Raw genomic sequence first — 26,656 nt, forward strand, 5'->3', positions numbered from 1 at the left:
AACCTGCTCGGCGATCAATTGTTAGCATGCTACTTCGGGTCTGTAGTGGATTAGCTCTTTTTTTCAACCAAGACGTAATTTGTAACTGTTGAAGAAAACCCATACCGCTAAAAACTACCATTTATCCTACGTACGTGAGAGAGACACCCGTGAGATAATAATCGTTCAAATCACACGTGTGAATATCATGTAAATGAGGTCATGTCAAGCAAGTCTGGCAGGGACCTGTTTTTCCACGGCTTATGATGCCAAAGTCACCGAGACAAACGTCATTATAGAAACAAAAATTGCGCTCGCTAATTACCCTCGATGAATCTTTAGAACTATAACACGTCACGCCGCACTTTCAGAGTGACGTTTCTTTGCTTTGACGTAATAGATTGCAGGAGGATTTAGAAGAGATGGATGTTCCAAAACAAGTGTGTTCAATTTAGCTGCCTCGACTGCAGGAAATTTTCAGTAAAATACACGTAAGTACAGTATGTAGGATAAACAGAATACTACATGGCTTGCTGTGTCGTACCAGATTTACACTCGTTGCTATTTCAAATAGTGAACAGCTCGCTTTCGCTCGCAGTTCAATATTTGAAAAAAAACCTCGTGTAAATCTGGTACGACACAGCAAGCCATGTAGTATTCTCTATATCTATGGGGGAAACAAACAACAACTTCAGGGCTGTTCGATTCTCTCAGTTTAAACAACAAACAATAGAGCGACATCCATGCGTTTGGCAAGAAGTAGGAGCAAGAACAAGGCGTTTCAACAATACTAGCTAGACAAAGGACTGCCACAATGTCAATACCTTTTCTCCACAAACATATCTGTGTAGAACTCTTAGGGAACGTACATTGTACAAGGATAAAAGTCGCTTGTTAATTTCAATGCTTGTTATATGCTCTCAGGTGCTAGGAGAATGGTTCCGGATAACTCTCACTTACGCTATTACACATGTCGTATGCATTTAAATCGCTTACTTCCCTTTGTTTATCAGATCTCTAAACAGCGCTCTGCCTCATTTGTGACCCTCCACCACGAAATGAGTCGCATGTCACCTCGCGCGGTTCTGCGCTAGGCTTAAGTCCGGGGAGTGTCTGGTAACAGTGTGAGGGTCACCTTAGCCACAGGCTTATAACTCAAACAGTTTTCGCTCTTTTCTAAAACGGGTTTCATCACTGGATAGAGAGTAAAAAAACTCTTTAGGACAATGTAAAAATATGAAAATCATGCAAAGGTGACATGCGACTCATTCCGTGGTGGAGGGTCACATTTGTTTGAGATTCTAGTACATGTTACCGTAGAATTTGTATGGCGCCCGCAGCTACTAAAAAGTTGTGTGTTTTTTAAAGTAGTTACTATGGTAAAATCGAATCAGTAGACATGTCTGCTTGTACCTGTTGGTATAAAGTGTAGCCATCTGAGCACATGCACATAGAGAGTACAATGCAAAGTATAATGCAACTTAGTATTCCAGGTACATCGTATACACTCTAAACTAGAAATGTTCCAATGTCAACACACTTTGTATAACTTGGCAATTGTGAACACTGTGTGAGACACTATATAATTTTTATTTCAAAAGTAGAACACACGGTAGACATTATTTAGTGTTTACTATGTGTGCTACTTTTCTGCTACTGGTGTATATGCCTTGCTGTGGCGTAGCAGCTTGTGTGCCCTGATGATCCAAAGAGCTATGCCGGCCGGAGCCTTCATAGTGCTCCTGGCAGGTGTAACCACGCCGGACAGGTCTGAGGTGAATGGGGCCAGAATAAGTATACACCCTGGCCCTCCAGGTTGGGGGTTCTGCGAAGGGCTAACAACTCATCCATGGAAAAAAGCACCCGTTACAGAAACGTCAACAAGAGATACAAGGAACATTTCGGCCCTGGGAGTAGCCCAGGATCGGTGTGCCTGGTGAGCTCTTGTTGGCTGCCTATGTCCCGGACGGGGTCAAAGGCATAAGTAAGTAAGTAATGTGTGCTACTTTTGCTACTAGAATTAAATAGTAGCATACCCAGTGTGCACAACTGGTTACACAACGTGTGTTCACATTGTAACACTTCTAATTTAAATTTGTTCTTTTCTCGCATTTGGGTCTGTCTATCTCTGAAGTCATTAATTTCCAGCCGAATTACTCAAACTGGCTATCATCGAATGTGCATGAGAGTCACCTTACAGTACTATATGACATCTGATCTTATCTTAGCGTGTCTTATCCTATCTCTCTCTCAGGTTTAGTTTCAGTTTCAAACGACGACAAATAAAGATCGCGAAAGAAAAGAAAACTAAGAAGAAGGCAATGAACAATTATGAAAATACAGCAAAAAAAACAAACGAAAAACAACATCATCATCATCAACGACAACGACAACAACAACAACAACAACAACAACACCAACACCACCACCAACAACAACAAAAACAACAACAACACCAACACCACCACCAACAACAACAACAGCAACAACAACAACAACGACAACGACAACAACAACAACAACAACAACAACAACACCACCAACAACAACAACAATAGGACATTTTTTCATATTCGATATCCATGGACAGAGGACTATTTGCCATGTGTAAGTGTGGTTAAGGCCCAACTGATATGGAACGCCTCACCTCCAACCAAAATCAGCACTACCACAACTTGTGTTTGTCCTTAGTGGTGTACGAGTAGGTATGCTGTTCGCAACACTATTTTGATTGAACGTATCAACATTGTCATACGCAATTACGCTATTGCACTAAACTATAAGCCGTCTATTGTTCCATTTCTGACCTCCGGTTCCGTAAATAATCATGTGTTCTTGTTTTGATCCATAACCTTGGCAAAGTCGCAAGTTCTTTGTTGCACATCCACAATTGAATTTCACCGTCCTTTAATAACATTACCGCCGGAGCATTTCATCTGTGAAGTTTTGCACTAGACGACATTGAAGCTGGATACTAATGGCTAAAATCCACATTCTGCAGAACACAAGACAACGGGGAAAAAATGACAAAGTGATACCAGAGAAGCAACAACAAAACAAAACAAAACAAAACAAAACAAAAAGACGTAACGGGCTCACGCTCGTGTGTTAGTGGTGATGATGATGATGATGATGATGATGATGATGATGATGATGATGATGATGATGATGATGATGATGATGATGATGACGTTGACGACGATGGCAAAGAAGACGACGACGACGACGACGACGACGACGATGATGATGATGATGATGATGATGATGATGATGATGATGATGATGATGATGATGATGATGATGATGATGATGATGATGATGATGATGATGATGATGAATGAAATGCAGAGTGATTTATCCGCAGCAGGATGGATGCTTTTTTCTGTACATTAAGCGAGAAACATCCTTCAATCTATACAATTTGCCAGTTAAAAATATATGTGAAATGCAATTTTAAAACACCAGGCTACAATTTAATGTTAGAAAACAAGATAAGTGTTAGTTCAATTTGGCTGTTTCTCCTAAAAGCTTTCACGTGGTGAATGAATAGGTACTATGGGTAACAGCCAGTAATTTATTTGTTCAGTATTATACTCACGTCAATTTGCTCCTAACACACACATAACAAGTCGCGTAAGGCAAAACTACTACATTTAGTCAAGCTGTAGAACTCACAGAATGAAATTGAATGAAACGCACTGCATTTTTTCACCAAGACAATACAGCTTCGTCAATCAGGCGACAAGGACATCGCTCATTTTTCACGTACAAAACGATGTGAAATTGACAAACCAGTATAGCGCGGTAGCGTATTGCGCTAATCAGGAAAGCGCGCTTTTTTGTATTCTTGTTAACTTTCTGAGCTTGTTTTTGTTTTTATCCAAACATAACATATCTATATATTTTTGGAATTAGGGAACAATACAGAATACAATGAAATCATTTGTGGATCGATTACTAAAATCTTAATTTTAATTGGCATTTTGAGATTTTTTTAAAAACAAATGTATTAATTAATGTTTAAGCTTTGAAGTTGAAATGCAATCCCATAGTCCGGGCTTCGTCGAAGATTGCTTGGCTAAAATTTCAATCAATTTGATCGAAAAATGAAGGTGTGACAGTGCGGCCTCAAAAAAACAACAACAGGATATGACGTCATCTCATCAAAGATATTTATCCAAAATATGAAAAACTCGTCTGGGTATATCATACTCAGGAACTCTCATGTAGAGTTTCATGAAGATCGGTCCAGTAGTTTTCTCTGAATCGCTCTACACATACACAAACACAAACATATACACACACACATACACATACACACACACACACACACGCACGCACACACACACGGACACCACGACCCTTGTCTCGACTCCCCCTCTATGTTAAAGCATTTAGTCAAAACTTGACTTAATGTAAAAACGACTCAGAGGATGAGGAGGAGGAGAAGCAGAAGCAGGAGGAGGAATAGTAGTAGTGGTTAGAGGAGTAGGAAGAGGAGTACAAAGAGAAGGACGCTGTTTAGCTGACAAGTTGCAGCGTTCTGTTACCTACTTCTCTGCAGCAGAGATGCGAGTGATAAGTGCCCGGCAATTACGACTAAAACGTTTCCAAATCCACATTAGAATGGTTTTCAGATGCAGACAATGCCACAACGATCCATCACGCACGTTTCAACGCCAAACAAATTGAGAAATTATCATCGTCGTCTTTACATTAGTCACACTTGGCTGCCTCGATCTGCACTGCGGGTGTTTAAACGCACCAAAGATCATGGATCAGAAAGCATGACTATGAGTCAGTTGCTAACTATATACCTCTGAATACATTGATAGAGCCTAAGTCTTGAGAGAGCAAAAACAGAAAAGCAGAACCGCACGAGTCCGTTTGTGTTCGAAGCCGGAAAATATGGACGTTCGCCATCAGAAAACTACCATGCTCTTGCATCTCTGTGTCTGTGCGTGGACATTGATCATATCAGGTATGTAAAAGCTACAAGTCTTTTTTCTCCTTAAAGCATTTAGATTTGGGAATTGTTTTTGTTTCTTGATACATTGACAACAACAACAACAACACTATATCAAAACGAACATAAAAAAAAGGGAATATGTATGTTCCCAATTGCATTGTTACTCTAGCATTACAACACAAATAATGTTCGAATAGTTTAACGAGCGATTCTGCTGCTAACAAATTAATAATCCAGCCAAAACAATAGTTACCCTTCTGTGCAATGCCGATCTTCATTAAGGGAAACACACACAAGAAAGTTAAGTTTAGTGAACGATTAATCATACATATTTTTTTTCTGCAATTAAATGTGTGATCACTTTTCCTTTTGTGTTTATTTTTTAATTCTTGATTTTGACACGTTCGCAGTCCACCTGCTTTGGAGGGCAGTTCTTAGGTAGCTTATTGTGGAGTCCCATGTCTAAATTAAATTGTACTAATCCAGTCAAGCATTGTTACTTTACTATCTGCAAAAGCTAGACACACATAGCCTCACTTCAGTTATGATTTCATATAAAGTATTTTGAACACAAAATGTAAGGTCTCTCTTGTTAAAAAGGGGAAAGTCAACAAAACAAATTCAATTTCTGATTCACGCGAATAATGTGTGTGTGTGTGTGTGTGTGTGTGTGTGTGTGTGTGTGTGTGTGTGTGTGTGTGTGTGTGTGTGTAAGGGTGTGTGGGTGTGTGTGCATGCGTGTGTGTGTGTGTGTGCGTGGTCAGTTTGCGTGTGTGTCTGTGTGTGTGTGTCTGTGTGTGTCTGTGTGTGTGTGTGTATGTGTGTATGAGAGTGTGTGTGTGTGTGTGAGTGTGTGTCTGTGTGTGTGTGTGCGTTCGTGCGTGTGTGTGTGTGTGTGTTTACGTGTGTGTGTGTGTATGTGTGTGCGTGTGTGTACGCGTGTGTGTATGCGTGTGTTTCTATGCGTATGTGTTTGTGTATGCATGTGTGTTTAGCAGAAGCTGCAACGTCAACAGAACTGGTAATGTTCACCCAACCGACGACGTGGAACGATGCCCTAGCCCACTGTGTATCACAAGGAATGGTGCTGGCTTTCCTGGATGAAGACAGCAATGCCTACATCGAGAGTCAAATGAATACTGACACGTTTATAGATACGATGTAAGTTGATATAAAAGGCAATCAAAACTAGTAATGGTGGATATCGTGGCCACAATAAATCGTACTATTTGAGAAAATGTTAAATACGTGCGCATTTTGTTCTTTTAGTTTCACATAAGTCTTTGCACACAAGTTCATTTCAGCAGGTACTGCCTGACGAGACATCAGCCCACCAACACACCAATATCTTAACATGTGTGTATATTTGATTATCGTTGATGTGCAACGTGTTTAATTTGTTTGTACAGTCTTTTTTGATGTATCAAGGTATATAGTAATTTGCCTGTTAAGAAATACAAATCGATTATGTCGTCTCTATTGTGTAAGCCTGTTCGTTGACAGGTCAATAGATATAATACTGAGCAACAAAAGAAACGCGAAACAATTCTGCAATGTTTGATTGACAAAATCTCGAACAATTATTGAGCTAGGATTATCAAACCACAAAAGTTTGATGAAGGCATGTTTGACATAGCTGTTGTGTGATTAGTGTGATGCTGCGAGCGTTTTTACACACGGGACAAGCAGGTTTAACGTTAACGAAGTTTTGGAGGTCTCGATCAGTCAGTCTTCATCGCGCTCTCTGGCCACTGATCGGACACTGGTGGCTTCCAGTGATGTTCCTGGTAGTGTCAGTGGCTGTATTGAATCGATCACGTTTAAAGCACATGCCAGCGCTTCTGGATCATCTCCAGCTTTAAATCGACTTGGCATTTTGGTGGTGTCAATCTTGGCATCCTGGCTGTTTCAAAAGTGAGACTGGCAGCAAGCGTGCCATGGTCTCTTTTGGTTGCTAATGCATTAGTGAACACATTTCACACATCAGATTTCTCCTGCTCCACTTGCACGTGCTGCGAGCGCGCATTATGTGTTTACCGTTAAACCTGTTTGTCCCGTGTGTTAAAACAGTCACAGCATCAAAATAATCACACAAAAGCAAGGTCAAACATGTCTTCATCAAACTTTTGTGGTTTAATAATTCTAACTCTATAATTGTTGGAGATTTTGTCAATCAAACAATGACGATTTTTTTCGCGTTTCTTTTGTTGCTCCGTATATAATCGCAAAAATATCTACAACATCTGAAATAGATTGATTTAGCTTTTGAAAAGTACCAATTTTCTTCTGTTTATAGTGAGAATATTGTTTAGCAAGTGAGTCAATTTGGTATCATTGCTGTCTTACAATCCTTGCGTAATGTTCCCAGCATGTTTGCATGGTTGAACATGAACATAGGTGAAATATATTTAACATTCAACATGCATACGCATTGTCTACATTTGTCTTTTAAGTCTGGCCTTTGCCTGTACATTTAAAGAACAGTGTTTCAAATCAACTCTCTCCATCAAAAGTATACATGAAGTTTATATGCCTCTTGATCACGGAAATAAAGTGTACGGATTGATCCTAATGTCAAAGTTTCACTTTTCACCTAGAATTTGCGTCAGTACCAACACACTGCTACGGCTCTCTCCGTCTGTGCAGCTCGGTACCCCGCAACAGCTTCCTTGAGTTTAGGACACTATTATTCCAATTTACCAATTTACCTTTCAGTGGGGATAATTTCTGGATCGGAATTTATGACAACAAGGAGAAGGACGCGAGTCAGCATGACGAGGGATATTCCTGGGCCTCCGACTGCCAGACTCTAGACAACACGTGGACAAACTGGAAGGACGGCGAACCTCAAAACACATATGATTCTCTTTGTGTTGTCATGGAAAAAGATAAACCACAATGGCTATCTGATAAGTGCGGGGAAGTCCGGCCATTTCTGTGCAGCCTTACATCCGGTTAGTTGGAACAGCGTTTTTGTCACTGTTTTCCATTGCTCTCCGTCGTCTTAATAATGATAATAATTATAATTGTCACTAAGTACTGGGGTCACATGACTGATGTAAAACAGTTGATTGGCTAATGGCAGTGCGCTTTTGCAGAGAGCGTATTCTTCTGCCCTTTGCCACTGCGAGGCTGTGCCCCTTCTTTCGATTTGAGAAGATTCTTCTCATCATCGGTGTTAGTGGCATGCAGCTTATCTTCTCCACATTACCAATTGATGCTTGACCTTGACCTTGTACTGACAATATCGTAATTGAAACTATCACAGTGCGCTAAGAGATTTATAGAGCAAATCTCAAAAATGATTATTGAACGAAGCGCTATTGAACGAAGCGCTTATTTTCTCAATTTACTGTATACATCTCTTAGCGCACTGTGAGGTCTCAATAACTTAAATAACAATTATAATGAACACTTATATAGCGAGAACATGCTAGTGATGTGCTTCGCAATATAAAACGACGAGTATAGCAATACACACACACAGACACAAAAACCATCTTCCATGTAAATGACTGGGAATCAGTTAAATGAAATAACAACACAACATCCATCTCCATCTGCGTAGCTTAATCTCCTGGATCAGAGAGCTGGTGCCTTTTCTATTGTAGTTGCGCATTTTATCGTTATTTGTGGTTTTTGATCAGAAAATGTCGATCATCTTCGCATGCACCGATTTTGGAATCCTTCTCGCTTGTGGCTGATGCCATTAGTACTAAACACATCGAGGAAGCGCTAAAACAAGGCTAAATGTAATCTTATAACACAATGGAAGCATGCTTGTCAAGATTACATGTTCTTTCTCTTCTTCGGCAGATCAGTGCAAGGGCAGCCAATGCATTTCACGTAAGTTTATGTGGGTGTGGGTGTGGGTGTGGGTGTGGGTGTGTGTGTGTGTGCGCAATTCTAATCCCAACCCGTGCCCTCGTCCAGGTTATAAAATCTTCAACACAGTTGTAATTATTTTCATTTTCAGTGACCTTTAAAGATTCAGTCGTTGAGTCAAAGGAGGTGACGAATAGCCCAGAAGTTGAATGTCTATCTTCTACGACGTCTCTGCTAACGACAAGTACGTTCAATATTCGTTATTCCTAGGTGTGACAGTTAAACCCATAGTAAAGTATCTCACTGAGTGTTTCTTGCTGACGTGATTGACCAGTGTACGTGTGTAAGTATGTGTGTGTGTGTGTGTGTGTGTGTGTGTGTGTGTGTGTGTGGGTGTGTGTGTGTGGGTGAGTGGAGGTGTGGGGGGGTGCGTGCGTGCGTGTGCGAGTGCGTGTATGTATGCGCATGTCTGTGTGTGTGTGTGTGTGTGTGTGTGTGTGTGTGTGCGTGCGTGCGTACGTGCGTGCGTGCGTGTGTGTGTGTCTGCGTGTGTGTGTGTGTGTGTGTGTGTGTGTGTGTGTGTGTGTGTGTGTGTGTGTGTGTGTGTGCGAGCGTGCGTGCTTGTGTGTGTGTTTGAAGAAGGGATTTCTTTCTTTCAAAGAGAGGTTAAACCCTGAAGTGTTCGTTTTTGTTGTGTAGATACATTGAGCACAGCTCAAGCCCTGTCCACTCAAACAACAGAGTCGGATGAAACTACAACCATGGCGGGAACAACAGAGTACACGACTGAAATGATACCTTCTACGGAACTAACAACAGAACATAAAGTGCCGGTAACCTCGCAAACTACAACAGAATCAACAGAAACTAGAACCAGTGCCGAGACAAAAGAGTACACAACTGAAATGATAACCGCAACGAACCCGGAACCAACAACAGAAAGTAAGGAAACAAAGCAAACTACAACAGAGTCGGAAGAAACTACAACAATGGCCTGGACAACAGAGCCAAAAACTCAATTTGCATCTCCCGGGGAAAAAGTAACAGAGAATAAAGTAACTACACAAACTACAACAGAGTCGGAAGAAACTACAACCATGGCCCTAACAACAGAGCAAACAACTGAAATGATTACCTCAACGGAACTAACAACAGAAAATGAAGTAACCACACAGGCGACCATGCCACGAATCACTGAGAGCAAAGGGGCAGCAGAAACATGTTCCACAGCCGAATCGACAACTATTAAAAACGTACCGATGACGAAGGCGACCACTGAAGGGGAATCCACCAAGCAGACGAGTGCTTTTGGAGACCGAAATACGTTGACAACTGGCCGAAGTGAACCCAAAGCACCTGGAATAAGCGTCGAGGATACAGCAACAACAACCATGACAACGTGGAATGTCAATGGTGAGTTACTGATCTATTGAGCACCCCTTAGCCATTCGATGCAGTTTCCTTTTGCAGAACTGACAGGCGCGAAGGCAAAGAAGGGCTCAAAAACAGTGAAACCTCTGTTGTAAAACATTGCATTGTATGAATCCATATACTTTTACTCTTCATTTTCCCGGACTTTGTCTAAATAATGTCAGTAAACTAATCTCTGTTTTAAGAACCTCTCCCCGTTAACACATACATTTCTCAGATGTTTTACTTGTCTTAAAAGATCAATTGTTTAGTTTTGTTTCTGGTTTCGAGAACCCACGGGCTTTATCTATATACTGACAGTAAACGTATTTCTGTTTTAAGAATATCTCCCCGTTAACACATACATTTCTCAGAGGGGCAATACGAGACCGATGCTACTGCGTTCACCTATCTGCTATTTCCTCTTTTTATATTTAGTCAAGTTTTGACTAAATATTTTAACATCGAGGGGGAATCGAAACGAGGGTCGTGGTGTATGTGCGTGTGTGTGTGTGTGTGTCTGTGTGTCTGTGTGTGTGTGTGTGTAGAGCGATTCAGACTAAACTACTGGACCGATCTTTATGAAATTTGACATGAGAGTTCCTGGGTATGAAATCCCCGAACGTTTTTTTCATTTTTTTGATAAATGTCTTTGATGACGTCATATCCGGCTTTTCGTGAAAGTTGAGGCGGCACTGTCACGCCCTCATTTTTCAACCAAATTGGTTGAAATTTTGGTCAAGTAATCTTCGACGAAGCCCGGACTTCGGTATTGCATTTCAGTGTGGTGGCTTAAAAATTAATTAATGACTTTGGTCATTAAAAATCTGAAAATTGTAAAAAAAAAAAAAAATTATAAAACGATCCAAATTTACGTTTATCTTATTCTCCATCATTTGCTGATTCCAAAAACATATACATATGTTATATTCGGATTAAAAACAAGCTCTGAAAATTAAATATATAAAAATTATTATCAAAATTAAATTGTCCAAATCAATTTAAAAACACTTTCATCTTATTTCTTGTCGGTTCCTGATTCCAAAAACATATAGATATGATATGTTTGGATTAAAAACACGCTCAGAAAGTTAAAACAAAGATAGGTACAGAAACGCGTGCTATCCTTCTTAGCGCAACTACTACCCCGCTCTTCTTGTCAATTTCACTGCCTTTGCCATGAGCGGTGGACTGACGATGCTACGAGTATACGGTCTTGCTGAAAAATGGCATTGCGTTCAGTTTCATTCTGTGAGTTCGACAGCTACTTGACTAAATATTGTATTTTCGCCTTACGCGACTTGTTACATTTAGTCAAGTTTTGATTTTCGTTTCAGAAAGCGACTCCACACAGACTACCGTCGTACCATTCGTCTCGTGCTTTGAACACTGCAAATGCGTAGCTCGCCAAGTTCACAACGAAACGTTGGAGCAGACTCCGGAAGAGATAAGACAGGAACTGAATGTGGACCGTACCACGCTATCGTCCACCAGACGTAGGAAGGAGTCTGCCCCTGATCAACGGACTTCTTCGAAGATTATCGGTTCTGGATGCACGTTCCTTTTGCTGTCTGTCTTTCTCTTCGTGGTCATTGCCGATTTCTTCGTGATTTACAAGGATTTCAGGTATGGACTGTATCATAGAAACTGGAGCAGACGGAATTGAGATGTATCAATTAATGCACACAAGACTCTGAAGACTGTGTGCATTTCTGAAACGCACGTGTCTGTGTTTTGTTTGTGTTCTTTTTTATATTTAGTCAAGTTTTGACTAAATATTTTAACATCGAGGGGGAATCGAAACGAGGGTCGTGGTGTATGTGCGTGCGTGTGTGTGTGTGTGTGTGCGTGTGTGTGTGTGTGTGTAGAGCGATTCAGACTAAACTACTGGACCGATCTTTATGAAATTTGACATGAGAGTTCCTGGGTATGAAATCCCCGAACGTTTTTTTCATTTTTTTGATAAATGTCTTTGATGACGTCATATCCGGCTTTTCGTGAAAGTTGAGGCGGCACTGTCACGCCCTCATTTTTCAACCAAATTGGTTGAAATTTTGGTCAAGTACTCTTCGACGAAGCCCGGGGTTCGGTATTGCATTTCAGCTTGGTGGCTTACAAATTAATTACCACAAACATGCGAGACTTACCTTGTGTAAGTTGAAGCTTGTTTCGGATTTAGCCGATACATGTTACAGGAACGTTTATGTCAAGTAATAGAAGAACGCGCATGCGCAGCCTCACTCTTCAGAACATATAATACATACAACATGTACACAAATTAATTATTCTCCTTCAAGAGAACTATACTATAACGTAACCCAAGGGCTGGGATTTTTATTTCCACAGAATTAGGGTGGGACTTGACATAAACGTTCCTGTAACATGTATCGGCTAAATCCGAAACAAGCTTCAACTTACACAAGGTAAGTCTCGCATGTTTGTGGTAATTTAACCTCAACATGCCAGGACGTTTACGTCAAGGAATTTTTAGAGATATGTGTACATGTTTATCACCACTGTAACCTTCCAACTGTCAAGTTATATTCTTTGACGAAATCACTCACCTCAATCTTTCTTGAGAAAAGAGTCCAGTAAGACTTGACCCATGTTAACCGAAGGTGTCTTTTTGTAAAAACGAGCAAAGGTGGACTCCGACGACCATCCGGCAGCTTTCATTATGACGTCAATTGGCGTGCCCCTGGCAGCCGCTGCCGACGTACTTGCAGATCTGGTGCTGTGAGCCGTGAATAAAGAGGTATCCACACCTGCTCTACTTAGAGTGTCTCTAATCCACCGAGCCAGTGTATCTTTGGAAATTGGTCCATGAGGTATTTGATAACTTACGAACAGTTTATCTGTGTCTCTCAAGTCCTTTGTACGACGTAAATATTCTTTGAGGGTTGCGATTACACACAGATTAGGATTTTTGTCAAACGACAATAACTCAATTGGAGCTACATGTTTTCCTTTCTTTGATTGTTTCATCACTGAGTTTATATGAAACACACACTTGTAGCCTGTAAGTTTCATTGACGACAAAGAAAGGGAGTGAATTGTCTGACACCTTTGTCCGGATAAGATAGCAATCAATGTAGCTAACTTGCTTGATAATTCTTTTAAAGTCAATTTTCCCAATGGAATAAGATTCTCTAGATAAGAGAGAACTGTATCTACGTCCCACGTAGCAGAGTATTTAGGGAAAGATGGTCTCAATTCAAAAATCCCCTTTACAAACCGCTTAACCAATCTGTGTTCACCAAAAGTGCCACAGTCTTCTATTTCAAGGTAGCCTGAAAGCGCTGATCTCGCAACACAGATACTACTATAACTTTGTCCAGCAGCAAACAATGTTCCCAGGAAATTTACTGCATTAATTACAGAAGGGTGAACCGAATCAATGCCTCTTTTATTCGCATACATTTTCCACTTTTTGATGTATACGGCATACAGTTTAGCTGTCCCTGTTCTCCAGGATGCGCAGACCACTGAGGCTGCTTGCTGCGAAAGTCCTCTGCTTCTGAGCCTACCCCTGATACTTTGCAAATAAGAATTTGCAGTGTTTTTCTGAGCCGATGCTCCATGTTTGGGTTTGCAGGCATGTGAAGTAGATTGTCCCTTGCTGACACAAGAACTGGCTTCGCTATCAACAGACTCCCTAACCGAGGGAACCAGGGCTGGCTTGGCCAGTATGGAACCACTATCACACCTTGTGCTTTGTCCTTGTTCATCTTTTGTAGTACCCTGGGCAGTAAACAAAAAGGTGGAAAAACATACAATCGCAAACCATACCACGACATGTTAAGTGCGTTGACACTAACCGCTTCTGGATCCGGCCGATATGCTACGTATCTGGGATACTGACAATTAATTCGGGAAGCAAACAAATCTATCTCTGGCTCAAACTCAAGTATTTGAAGAGCGTGGAAGAGTAAATTCGAATTTAGCTTCCACTCAGCATCTAAATTCAGTTTTCTAGATTCTTCATCAGCTTCGACATTCTCTACACCAGGTATGTACGCAGTTGTCACCCAAATGTCTCTATCTACACAGAAATTCCAGATTTCCTTCGTCACAGCATTACAGTTAGCTGAGTGATTAGTTCCCATGTTAGCTATGCATGCCACAGCTGTGGTATTATCGAGCATAAGTCGAATGTGAATACCCCTCTTGTCACTCGCGAAAGCCTTCAAAGCAAACAATGCAGCTTGTAGTTCTAACACATTAATGTGCATCTGTTTTTCTGTCTGTGTCCAGTGCCCACCTGTTCTGCCCTCACTACAAGAACAACCCCATCCTGTGAGAGACGCATCTGAATGGATAACAAATTCTGGCTCTCCTGGTGAAACCTCAACCGGGCTATCAGCTACTAGAATGTTATCTCTCCACCATACCATGTCCTGTTTGGCTTCCTCTGAGAAAATCACTTCAGCATCATAGTTTCCATGGTTCTGTTTTAATGCCACAATTTTGTCATTTTCCATGTTTCTGTACCACAGAGCCCCATATTTCACTCCTTGAAAACTAGCCACTGCCATGCCAATCAATTTAGCAAGCTCTCTAATCTTTGATCTCCCTTTTTCCAGTAGACTATTGGCTAATACCACAATCCTGTCCTTCCTTTCTTGAGTCAGCCTCACTGTCATTGTCTCTGAGTTGATTTCAAACCCTAGATACGTAATTTGGTGGGAAGGTCTGATAACTGATTTGGTGGGATGTATGACAAACCCCAGTTTTTGAAACACATCAATTGATGTTTTAACATTTCTGATGCACTCTATCTCAGAATCACCGATCAGCAAAGTGTCGTCTATAAAGATGGTGGAGATAAACCCTAAGCTATGAAGGTGGGCCATAACAGGTTTGAGAATCTTGGTAAACAAACGTGGGCAACACGCCAATCCATTAGGAAAAACCGTAAACTTATACAACTTCCCCTTCCAGAAAAACTTCAGGTACTCTTGTGATTTTTCATTCACATGAACTGAGAAGTAAGCCTCTTTTAAATCCAAAGAAGCAAACCAACAGCACTCTGTCACCAGCGCTAAAGCATGACGTAATGTTTCCATTTTGAAATGATGATACTCAACTGTCTTATTCAAGTTCTTCAGGTTAAGGATAAGTCTAAGCTTATTGTCTTTCTTCGGTCTCACAAAAATAGGTGAGATGTATTCACCCATAGTATGACTGCATTCAACAACTACTCCTTTCCTTATCAGCTCCTCTACTTCTGCGTCAATGGCCAGTGTCTGTTCTTGTGAAAACTTAGGTTGAAAAATCTCACCACTATGCACAGGCACTTCTGTAAAATCAATGTTTACCCCTTGCACCATACTAAGGACAACCTTGTCTGAAGTCAATTTCTCCCACTGTTCTATATTTTCCCTAATTTGTCCTGCTTTAAATTTGTCTTTCAGATCATTGAGTAAACAAAGTGTTTGTTGTAAACTGTCATAAAATGTATTCACCTCAGAAACAGGACGCTGGGCAGCATGATCAGAGTTCTTGTCTACTTTCGGTTGTAGTTCCCGCGCGAGTTTCCTCTTGCCCTGAATGACCCCCGGGAACGGTATGTCGTCATTCCTCTCGCTGACTGAGAGGCGTGGCCTCTTCCTAAAAAAGGCCTGCCTCCTCTCTGGCTGTAAGGCTGGAACCGGTGTGCGCCACCACTGCCCCTGCCTGAAGCCGACTTGTAAGCTTCGCGCGCTGTGCGAACCTTTTTGTCAACATCTTCTCCAAACAAGTTGTCAGACCCTACCTCTATCTTTGCATTAGCGATAGAAGCGATGTCTTTTGGCAAGCAGGCTTGTAGCTGGAATCTTCGTCTCTGAGAGAGTTCTAACTGTGCTGTACCCAAAAGAGCAATGACGTCACCATTTGCTGCGAGACCCTCGTTTGCCATTTTTAGCACTGTTTCTTTGTCAAGATCGCCGGTCGTCTGGTTTGAAATTTCAAGCATGTCTGAATGAAGCTTGTCTGATGCATTTACTAGTGCGGCGGAGGCTTTAGACAGCAGTTTTTGAATGTTGTACAGGCGCATGTCATTTTTCCTTGCATTCCTGTCCACACTCCCTTTGTCAATTAGCTCCTCGTTTAAATGAGGAGCTTTAATTTGCTTGCAATTTTCTGGCACCAAGTGCTTGTCTAGTTTTTCTTGCAATTTCTGGTCTGACATGCGGACAGTGAATCTGTTTTCAACGATTTTTGCCAATTTCTCAGCAACTGGGGCCCCCTCTTTTTCTGCCAGCTCCAGGTCTAATTCCAGTGTGTCCAGAATATCAGGTTTACTTGTGTTACTGTTAGCGTTTTTCACCACCACTTGAAAAACGCTTTCCTCATCTTCCTCCTCGCCCCTGGCGAGCTCATTTTTGTCTTCTTCGCTGACCCTGTCAGCGCAAATGCCAGATATGTTACCGACCCTGTCGGAACTGGCTTCATTCTCGTGTTCAACACTGTCACTCTCTTCTAAGTGATGCATCCTTTTCTCCATACGATCAAATCGTTTCATCAACTCCGAAAACATTTCTTGCACTCCAGAGTTAGCGCCACTACGTGACAAATCTGCGCATTCCTTTTGTTCGCTATCTGACTCATCATGACTGAGATCCGCCATTGTCTTTCCGCTGTAAGCGTGGACGCAAATACCAATGAAAGAAAAACTGTTCACTCACCTAAACCATTGATAAATACAATCCAAAAAACTGTCACAATACACAAAACAATCCAATCAGCACATTCAAGTGCAGCTTTCCACAAATAGTTACACACACAAGAAGGATGTAAGCGATAATCCAAGAGATAAAATTTATGTCTGGTAGTAAAGCACTGCGTGCGTATTCAGTGAGGCTGCGCATGCGCGTTCTTCTATTCCTTGACGTAAACGTCCTGGCATGTTGAGGTTAAATTAATGACTTTGGTAATTAAAAATCTGAAAATTGTAAAAAAAAATAAAAATTTATAAAACGATCCAAATTTACGTTTATCTTATTCTCCATCATTTGCTGATTCCAAAAACATATAAATATGTTATATTCGGATTAAAAACAAGCTCTGAAAATTAAATATATAAAAATTATTATCAACATTTTTTTTTCGAAATCAATTTAAAAACACTTTCATCTTATTCCTTGTCGGTTCCTGATTCCAAAAATATATAGATATGATATGTTTGGATTAAAAACACGCTCAGAAAGTTAAAACGAAGAGAGGTACAGAAAAGCGTGCTATCCTTCTCAGCGCAACGAATACCCCGCTCTTCTTGTCAATTCCACGTGCACTGCCTTTGCCACGGGCGGTGGAGTGACGATGCTACGAGTATACGGTCTTGCTGCGTTGCGTTGCGTTCAGTTTCATTCTGTGAGTTCGACAGCTACTTGACTAAATATTGTATTTTCGGGGCCTTACGCGACTTGTTTTTCTTTTTTTTTTCTTCTTTTTTTTAAAATTAAGAAACACATTACCTATTCAACTTTACCATAGTAATATGGCATCTGAAAGTAAGCTATTGTGCTGACAGATTTAATGTCATACTTTACACAACAATGCTCTGCATGGTTTTGATATACACCGTGTAGAATTATATCAGAAGAAACTTGTATTTCTCTTGCAGCAGAGAGCATGTTCTTTCATTTCAGCATCCAGTATTTGATTGTATAAATGTCAAGTGCGTTCCTGAGCTGACAACATTGGATTTGTGGTTTGACAAAAAAGCTGTTCCAATGTATGATACTGACATGTTTGAAACATGTGGTACACCTTTCTTAACTGATTTTTATTTTGGCTCGGCAAATACCAAGTACTAGGCTATATTTAAAACCGAAGGAACACTTTTTTGTCTGAAACCGAAAAAAATCACCTTCATCCTTCACACACAACCCCCCCCCCCCACCCCATCACCCCTCTCCCCCACCCCACACTACCCCCCCCCCCCCCATCCGTCCTCCCCCATTCGGTTATTTAGGTTTCTTTTAACAATCACAACAGATTAAGGACGTCGGTGAGGCTGTCAAAAGAAACATGAAAATGCGCAATTTCCAGCCAAAAGGGTGCCGTTTATGTACTGCCCAGGTCAAAATATAACTAACGTAAAATTGAAAATAAACATAGATGTATCCGAAATTAAGCAATTTTAGTTTGTATTAATTTGTTCTTTCACAAATGTAACACAAGGTCAACATTAAGAACAAAAGCTCAGAATGACATTGCCATCAGCTTGGGATAGGTAATTCATTATAATTTGTTGTTGTAAAAAAGTAAAATAAAACAATATCTTGAAACGTGAATGAATATTTGATAAGCGGATTAGTATCTTGTTTTTTTGTTTTTTTCACGTTTAGTCAAGTTTTGACTCAATGTATTCCGTTAGACTAGGAATAAAGACGAGAAAGAGAGAGAATGTTAGCATGTGTGTGTATGTGTGTGTGTGTGTGTGTGTGTGTGTGTGTGTGTGTGTGTGTGTGTGTATGTGTTAGTGTGTGTGTGTGTGTGTGTGTGTGTGTGTGTGTGTGTGTGTGTAGCGATTCACAGAAATCTACTGGACAGATCCTCGCGAAAGTTTACCTATGAATTACTTCAGATGACATCACCAGCTATTCTCTCGATTTGGATAAATGACTTTAAGGACGTCATATCCGGCTCTCAAAAAAGTTCAGGTAGCACTGTGTCGTCCTCATTGTTCAATTAACCAGACTGATGCATTTGTCAAATATTCTTTTACCCACTTTTTACTATGACAAACTTTAAAACAAATTCAATCATCTTGTTTATCGACATTTTGCTTGAAAGTGTACATTGCACACACAAATGTAGTTCCTCGAGTTCTTAATTGTTGTCCTAAAACACAAACATAGATATGCTATATATTTGAATTGACATTAAACACAACTCAAACCCGTTTCATGCTAATGTCGGCCCCTTGTGAACATACTACCGAGACAGTGCAGTCCCCGTCGACGGATTGCGGTCAACCAGGATTTACTCTTTGTGTTGACTTCTCGTTTAGTGTTGATGTTCAGGCCAACAGATTTACTACACGTTTAAATATCACCTTACGCAACTTATTTTCCCCTTTTGTTTTAATGTACATAAAAGATGGACTCATTGTTTGGACACACATCAAACAAACACCAGGCATGGGAATTAAAAATTGTAAAAACGGCTGAAAATTAAGGAAAAAAAGAGGAAATATTTTTTGATGACCGGGGGGGGGGGGGGTTTGTCACTAAAAGTAAAACACTACATATTTCGCACTAAAATACGAAATAAGAGGAATTTCTACTGCAAAAATTAAAAAAAAAACGGCGGAAATCCGACTTTTTTTCACGAAAAAACAATCACCGATCGCATTTACGCCATTTTCACTAAAAAAAAAAAAAAATTTTCGGCGGAAAATTAAAAAAAAAAGCGGAAATCCGCCAAACGGCGGACAATTCCCATCCCTGAAACACACAAGCGCGCACACACACATACACACACACACACACACATGCACACACACACACACACACACACACACGAACGCACACCCACACACACACACACACACACACATATACACACACACACACATATATACACACACACACACACACACACACACACATACACAACCACACACCTATTATGTGACACCCTCTTGCCTCGCTGAAATCACTATGTCTTACTTTCTGTTATTGGTTCAGGCCTATTACATCTGCACTCCAGTCGCTGGCTCTGCCGAAAGGTCAACTCACATAACAAGTGCTCAGACGTGAAAGGTTGTGGCTTTTTTTATTGGTGGAAATGTTATTTCCAGTGCAGATTTTTGCACATGAAAAGTTTTGAATAATTGCAATTGTCACAAAACCGTACGACCGTTGTGGTATTGAAACGAATTAACAACGGTCTTTTCAAAAATCATGGATCAAAGACATTTAAAGGAATATTTATGGAACGTGTGGTGAGACATTAACAGAAACTCGTCCTTGATCTTTGTCTTTAAAAAGTAGTTTTAAATACGATGCTTTGTTGTGATATTTTAGTACTTTTGGGCATCAAAACGTTGGTTAAAAGTGCATAACTACGCCGTAAAATAACAATGTGGTGGTGCTGTTTTTGTTGGACGAAGAATGTGCCAATAATTTTATCCGCGTTGTTTTGGTGTACTGTAATATCATTGTGGATATAAACCTTATAAACGACGGCCTTTTCAAAACTCATGGATCAAATATCTATGAAGGAATACTGGTGGAACATATGATCAGGAATAGTAACTCGTCCTTGATTTTCGTCTTTAAAAAAATCGTGTTGCATGCGATGATTGCTTGCGATATTTAGGGACTTTTGATATTAAAACATTGGTTACAAGGGCATAACTACGCCATGACATAACAACATGCTTGTGTTGTTTTTGTTGGACGAGTGACGTGTCAATATTGCAATGAACAATCAAATCCATGTTATAATGAATACAATAACAAAATGAAAACATCAATTGATTTGTGTTGTATTCATTTATAGTGTGTGTGTGTGTGTGTGTGTGTGTGTGTGTGTGTGTGTGTGTGTGTGTGTGTGTGTGTGTGTGTGTGTGTGTGCGTGTGTGTGTATGTGTGTGTGTGTGTGTATACGTGTGTGTGTGTGTGTGTGTGTGTGTGTGTGTGTGTGTGTGTGTGTGTGTGTGTGTGTGTGTGTGTTTGTTTGTCTGCCTGTCGGTCTGTCTGTGTGCCTCCCTGTTTCTGGATCCTGCATGCAAAACACACAAACAACAAGTCGCGCAAGGCGAAAATACAACATTTAGTCAAGTAGCTGTCGAACTCACAGAATGAAACTGAACGCAATGCAACGCAGCAAGACCGTATACTCGTAGCATCGTCAGTCCACCGCTCATGGCAAAGGCAGTGAAATTGACAAGAAGAGCGGGGTAGTAGTTGCGCTGAGAAGGATAGCACGCTTTTCTGTACCTCTCTTTGTTTTAACTTTCTGAGCGTGTTTTCAATCCAAACATATCATATCTATATGTTTTTGAAATCAGGAACCGACAAGGAATAAGATGAAAGTGTTTTTAAATTGATTTCAAAAATTAAATTTTGATCATAATTTTTATATTTTTAATTTTCAGAGCTTGTTTTTAATCCAAATATAACATATTTATATGTTTTTGGAATCAGAAAATGATGGAGAATAAGATGAACGTAAATTTGGATCGTTTTATAAAAAAAATAATTTTTTTACAATTTTCAGATTTTTAATGACCAAAGTCATTAATTAATTTTTAAGCCACCAAGCTGAAATGCAATACCTAAGTCCGGGCTTTGTCGGAAATTACTTGACCAAAATTTCAACCAATTTGGTTGAAAAATGAGAGCGTGACAGTGCCGCCTCAACTTTCACGAAAAGCCGGATATGACGTCATCAAAGACATTTATCAAAAAAATGAAAAAAGTCTGAGGATATCATACCCAGGAACTCTCATGTCAAATTTCATAAAGATCGGTCCAGTAGTTAAATCTGAATCGCTCTACACACACAGACAGACAGACAGACAGACAGACACACATACACCACGACCCTCGTCTCGATTCCCCCCTCTATGTTAAAACATTTAGTCAAAACTTGACTAAATGTAAAAAGGACTCTTAGCCATTGCAGTCATTTCTACTCAACAAATGTTTATTCATCTGTTCTTCAAAAACAAAAATAATTCAAAATTCAAAGCGGTGCGTTCCTCAAGTTGTTTAAAATTAAATGTTTCAAGTTTAAACTCTTGACGATTTGTTACTTGCGTGAATGAAGAAAGAGTCGTATTAAATGTCCTTGAAGTTTAAATAAATGAATGTGGGTTCGTTGTGGTTTAACCTGTACAGCATGCAGGTATTCATACCTCTCACCTCTCTGGCACACAACTGGCTGTTGATTATTGGTATATGTTCAAGAAGATTGTCTTAATTCTTCCCGCGCTGTATAGGTCGAAGAGTTTCAGCATGCCTAGGACTTAATAGTCTCGGTGGAACAACAATCCTGCGTTTTGAGTTTTAATCTTCAAGGCAGACAAATCGACTAAATGTTTTGATATTAGTGTACGCTACTTGTTTATTTGTTGTGTCAAACGTTAGTTGTCATTTGTGTAGAAACTTAAGTAAAATCTGCATGTTACATCATACACGACGCCAGTAATTTTATGTTTCTTTCGTTGTACATGTGATAAAGGGCATGTGCCGCGGTAAATTGAAAAGAGCAGATGGTAGAGAAAGTTAATTAGTACAACATGGAATTATCTTAAAGAAGACTAGTCAGCTTTTGTGTACCATTTTTCTTGTCCTCAACTCAGGAACTTACTCTTTGTTTACACAACCATAGAAGCAAGCTTGCATGACAGAAAGCATTGTCTTGCTGCAAGAGTTGTGTACATACAGAATACTACATGGCTTGCTGTGTCGTACCAGATTTACACGAGTTGTTTTTTTAAATTTCGCTCGCAGTTCACTATTTGAAAAAGCAACGAGTGTAAATATGGTACGACACAGCAAGCCATGTAGTATTCTGTTTATCCTACATACTGTACTTACGTGTATTTGACTGAAAATGTCTTGCAGACGAGGCAGCTAAATTGAAGACGCTTGTTTTGGAACCTCGATCTCTTCTAAAGCCTCGTGCAATCTATTACGTCAAAGCAAAGAAACGTCTCTCTGAAAGTGTGGCGTGACGTGTTAGTTCTAAAGATTCATCGAGGGTAATTAGCGAGCGCAAGTTTTGTTTCTATAATGACGTTTGTCTCGGTGACTTTGGCATCATAAGCAGTGGAAAAACAGGTCCCTGCCAGACTTGCTTGACATGACCTCATTTACATGATATACACACGTGTGATTTGAATGATTATTATCTCACGGGTGTCTCGTATGTAGGACTAGATGATTACCCGCTTCGCCGGGTACCGGCTTCGCCGGGAAGAAGTAGAGCCGAATACCAGGCTGCGCCTGGGAAGCCGGGTGTACGCCGGCTTCGCCGGCGCACGAAGGAAAGGAGATAAACGCGCAAAACACTGGAGACCTTCTAAAAATAGTAACGTGCAGTAACGTAGTAACGGGAATATGGATTGACGCCACACGGAGGAAGGGAGATAATCGCGGCTGAAAACACTGGAGAAGATAAGGAAGAGTTACTGGTAGTGGATCCCGACCAAAACAAACAAAATCGGTTCAGCGCGCACAGCGCTGCGCGCTGAGAGCACGTGTTGAAATATCTCATCGATGAGGTTGTGTCCGGGGTGTAGCTGAATACGGTGTCCAAATTTGAAAAAGATCTACCGAGAACTTTGGCCGTGCATCGCGAACAGACAGACAGACAGACAGACACTAGTCGTATATATATATAGATAAAAATTGATTCAGACATAGATCTATAACAAGGATGATAACAACAGAGAGCAGAGCATGGTTAGTAGTGTTGGGTTTGAAATCACACAAGTAAGAGCAAAAACATACTTTTAGATGCCATACAGTCATATAAAACACTATCTAGCTGTTGTAATGTTTGTTTGAAAAACGTTAATAAAACCACACAAGTAAGAGCAAAAACATACTTTTAGATGCCATACAGTCACGTGAAACACTATATCTAGCTGTTGTAATGTTTGTTCAAAAAAACGTTAAACGTTAGTTTGTGCATAAAAACGATTGTAGAAATGTGAATATAAACCAAACGAAAAATACAACAGAAACAGAAGCCTCAGAAATACACATTGTCATCACGTTCTATGACTTGTGTCTATGTGTACATTTCAATGCCTTCTGCTCCAAACTCTATAGTACACCCCATACCTCAAATCCTTGTAAATCACAACGAAATCTGAAAGGAATACGAACAAAAAGACAGAGAATATCAGGAACGTGCAGCCAGAACCGATAGCCTTCGAAGACGTTCTTGGATCAGATGCACTTTCCTTTTTACGCCTGGTGGACGACAGGGTGGCACGGTCCACACTCAGTTCTTTCTCGATCTCTTCTGGGGTCTGCCACGAAGTGTCGTTATGAACGGGGCGTTCTACGCATGTGCAGGGTTCAACACAGGAGTCGAATGGTAGGTCTGTTGGCTGGCTGGGTCCGCTTCCTGAATTGACAAGAGAAAAAACTGAATTAATTTGGTTACCGTGAAATAACTCAGCTTTTTTGCTGTTGTTCTTCTTCTTTTTCGTTCATGGGCTGAAACTCCCACGTTCACTCATGTTTTCGCATGAGTGGATTTTTACGTGTATGACCATTATTACCCCATCATTCAGGCAGCATACGCCGATTTCGGGGAAGCATGCTGGGTATTTTCATGTTTCTATAACCCATCGAACTCTGACATGGATTACATGATCTTTTCTGTGCGCACTTGGTCTTGTGCTTGCCTGTTCACGAAAGGGGAGTAAGGCACTAGCAGGTCTGCAAATAAGTTGACCTGGGATATCGGACAAATCTCCACCCTTAACCCGCCAGGCGGCCGCGGCCGGGATTTGAACTGACGACCGTCCGATTAGGAGGCCGATGTCTCATAACCTACGCCACTGCGCCCGTCACCTTTTTAATTTACCTTCTAGATCCCCGCCCCTTCCTGGGACTACCATTTCTGTCTATGTTTGGTACCAACATCTCCACTTCTGCAGCAAACATCATCAACATCATTAAAGATAATCAATAAAGATAATTCGCTTATACATTGCTTTGTGAATTCCCAGGTTCTGTTTGTGTTTGTAATCCCCTCCCCTTCTTAACATTACTATTTCCGTCTATCTTTGGTACCTAAATTGTCATTAATACTACCATCCTTATTTGAAATTTGCTAATGTGCTTTGTGGATTCCCAGCTACTGTTTGTGGTTGTAATCACCTCGCATTCTTGGAACTACCATTTCTGTCTATCTTTAGTACACAAATCGCAATTACTTCCACATCCATGCTCATCATCCCTGTTCAAAATTCACTCATGTGCTTTGTGGATTAACTATATAATGGTCGTGTTAGTAATCGTCTTACTATCCGTATTCAGTCTGGTCGTTGGTCTATTTTCATAATATATTTGTTATTGCAAAAGCGTCAGTCGATTGCTTACTTTCTGTAGAAGTTCCTGTGGTTGTTACGCTTTCATCAGCAGTCTCTGTGGTCAATCCATGGTCAGCAGATCGTTCTGTGGATGGTTTACTTGTTGTTGTGGCTGTAGTGCTGGGAGTTTGCTCACTTTGCATTGAAGATGTTGTATACGTTCCATTGTCATCTGCAACTCTTGGGGTTGATTCCATTGTCTTTGTTGTAGCTTCATGTTCACGAGTTTCACTTGTTGTAGCTTCATGTTCACGAGTTTCACTTGTTGATGCTGGGGTGTCTTCATTAGTTATGTTTGTGTTCACTGCAGTTTCAGTTGTTGTCGATGCGGTTGCAGATGTACCTTCTGTTGTTCCTTCGCCTTCAGTGCTTTGTATTGTAGACGGTCGTGGGGTTACTATGGTGTTCGTAGTTAGTTTCGTTGAGGAAGCCATGTCAGTTGTGTGCTCTGCTGTCAATGCCATGGTTGTAGTTTCATTTGACCCCGTTGTAGTTTGCGTGGATACTTCATTCTGTGTTGTTAGTTCCGCTGAGGTTACCATTGCACTTGTGTGATCTGTTGTCAATGCCATGGGTGTGGTTTTTTCGGACTCTTCTGCAGTTTGCGTGGAAACTTTTTTTTCTGTTGTTGGTTTCGTTGACATTACCATTTCAATTGTGGGCTCTGTTGTCAAGGCCATGGTTGTAGTTTCATCTGACCCCGTTGCAGTTTGCGTGGTTACTTCATTTTGTGTTGTTAGTTTCGTTGAGGAAGCCATGTCAGTTGTGTGCTCTGCTGTCAATGCCATGGTTGTAGTTTCTTCTGACCCCGTTGCAGTTTGAGTGGATACTTCATTTTGTGTTGTTAGTTTCGTTGATGTTACCATTTCAGTTGTAGGCTCTGTTGTCAAGGCCATGGTTGTAGTTTTATCTGACTCTGTTGTAGTTTGTGTGGTTACTTTGTTTTCTGTTGTTAGTTCCGTTGAGGTTAACATGTGAGTAGTGTGCTCCGTTGTCAAGGTATTGGTCGTAGTTTGTTCGGACTCTGTTGTCGATTGTGTGGTAAGAGCCTGAGTTGTGGTCCCTGTATTTGCACAAAGAAAAGAACACAAGTCGGTGTATGATGAGGATATAATAGGGTTGCATGGCAACTGAAAGTCTAGTCTTGCGACAATTATTTTTCGTCGCACAGATATATAGGTGGCTGACTTTTTTTCTACAGATAGTTACCCGGACATACCACTACGCACAAAAACATAGACGGACAGACATATACAGAGAGAGAGAGACGTAGAGACATGAACACACACACACACACACACACACACACACACACACACACACACACACACATATACAAAGACTCTCTCACACACATACACACACACACACATACACACACACACACATACATATATACACAGACTATCTCACACACACAT

The 26,656-nt window shown here is 40.6% G+C and overlaps 1 long non-coding RNA gene across 1 annotated transcript; it reads right to left on the minus strand.

Annotated features, from left to right (window-relative positions):
• Positions 1–21,806: 21,806 nt before the first annotated feature.
• LOC138976202 (uncharacterized) lies at positions 21,807–25,472 on the minus strand. Its single transcript, XR_011458902.1, has 2 exons — positions 25,246–25,472; positions 21,807–24,262 (listed from the first exon to the last, which is right to left on the minus strand). It is a non-coding gene; the product is annotated as an uncharacterized lncRNA (long non-coding RNA).
• Positions 25,473–26,656: the final 1,184 nt, after the last annotated feature.

This window comes from Littorina saxatilis, linkage group LG9, assembly GCF_037325665.1.
Source record: "Littorina saxatilis isolate snail1 linkage group LG9, US_GU_Lsax_2.0, whole genome shotgun sequence".
In the NCBI taxonomy this organism is placed as follows: Eukaryota; Metazoa; Mollusca; class Gastropoda; order Littorinimorpha; family Littorinidae; genus Littorina; species Littorina saxatilis.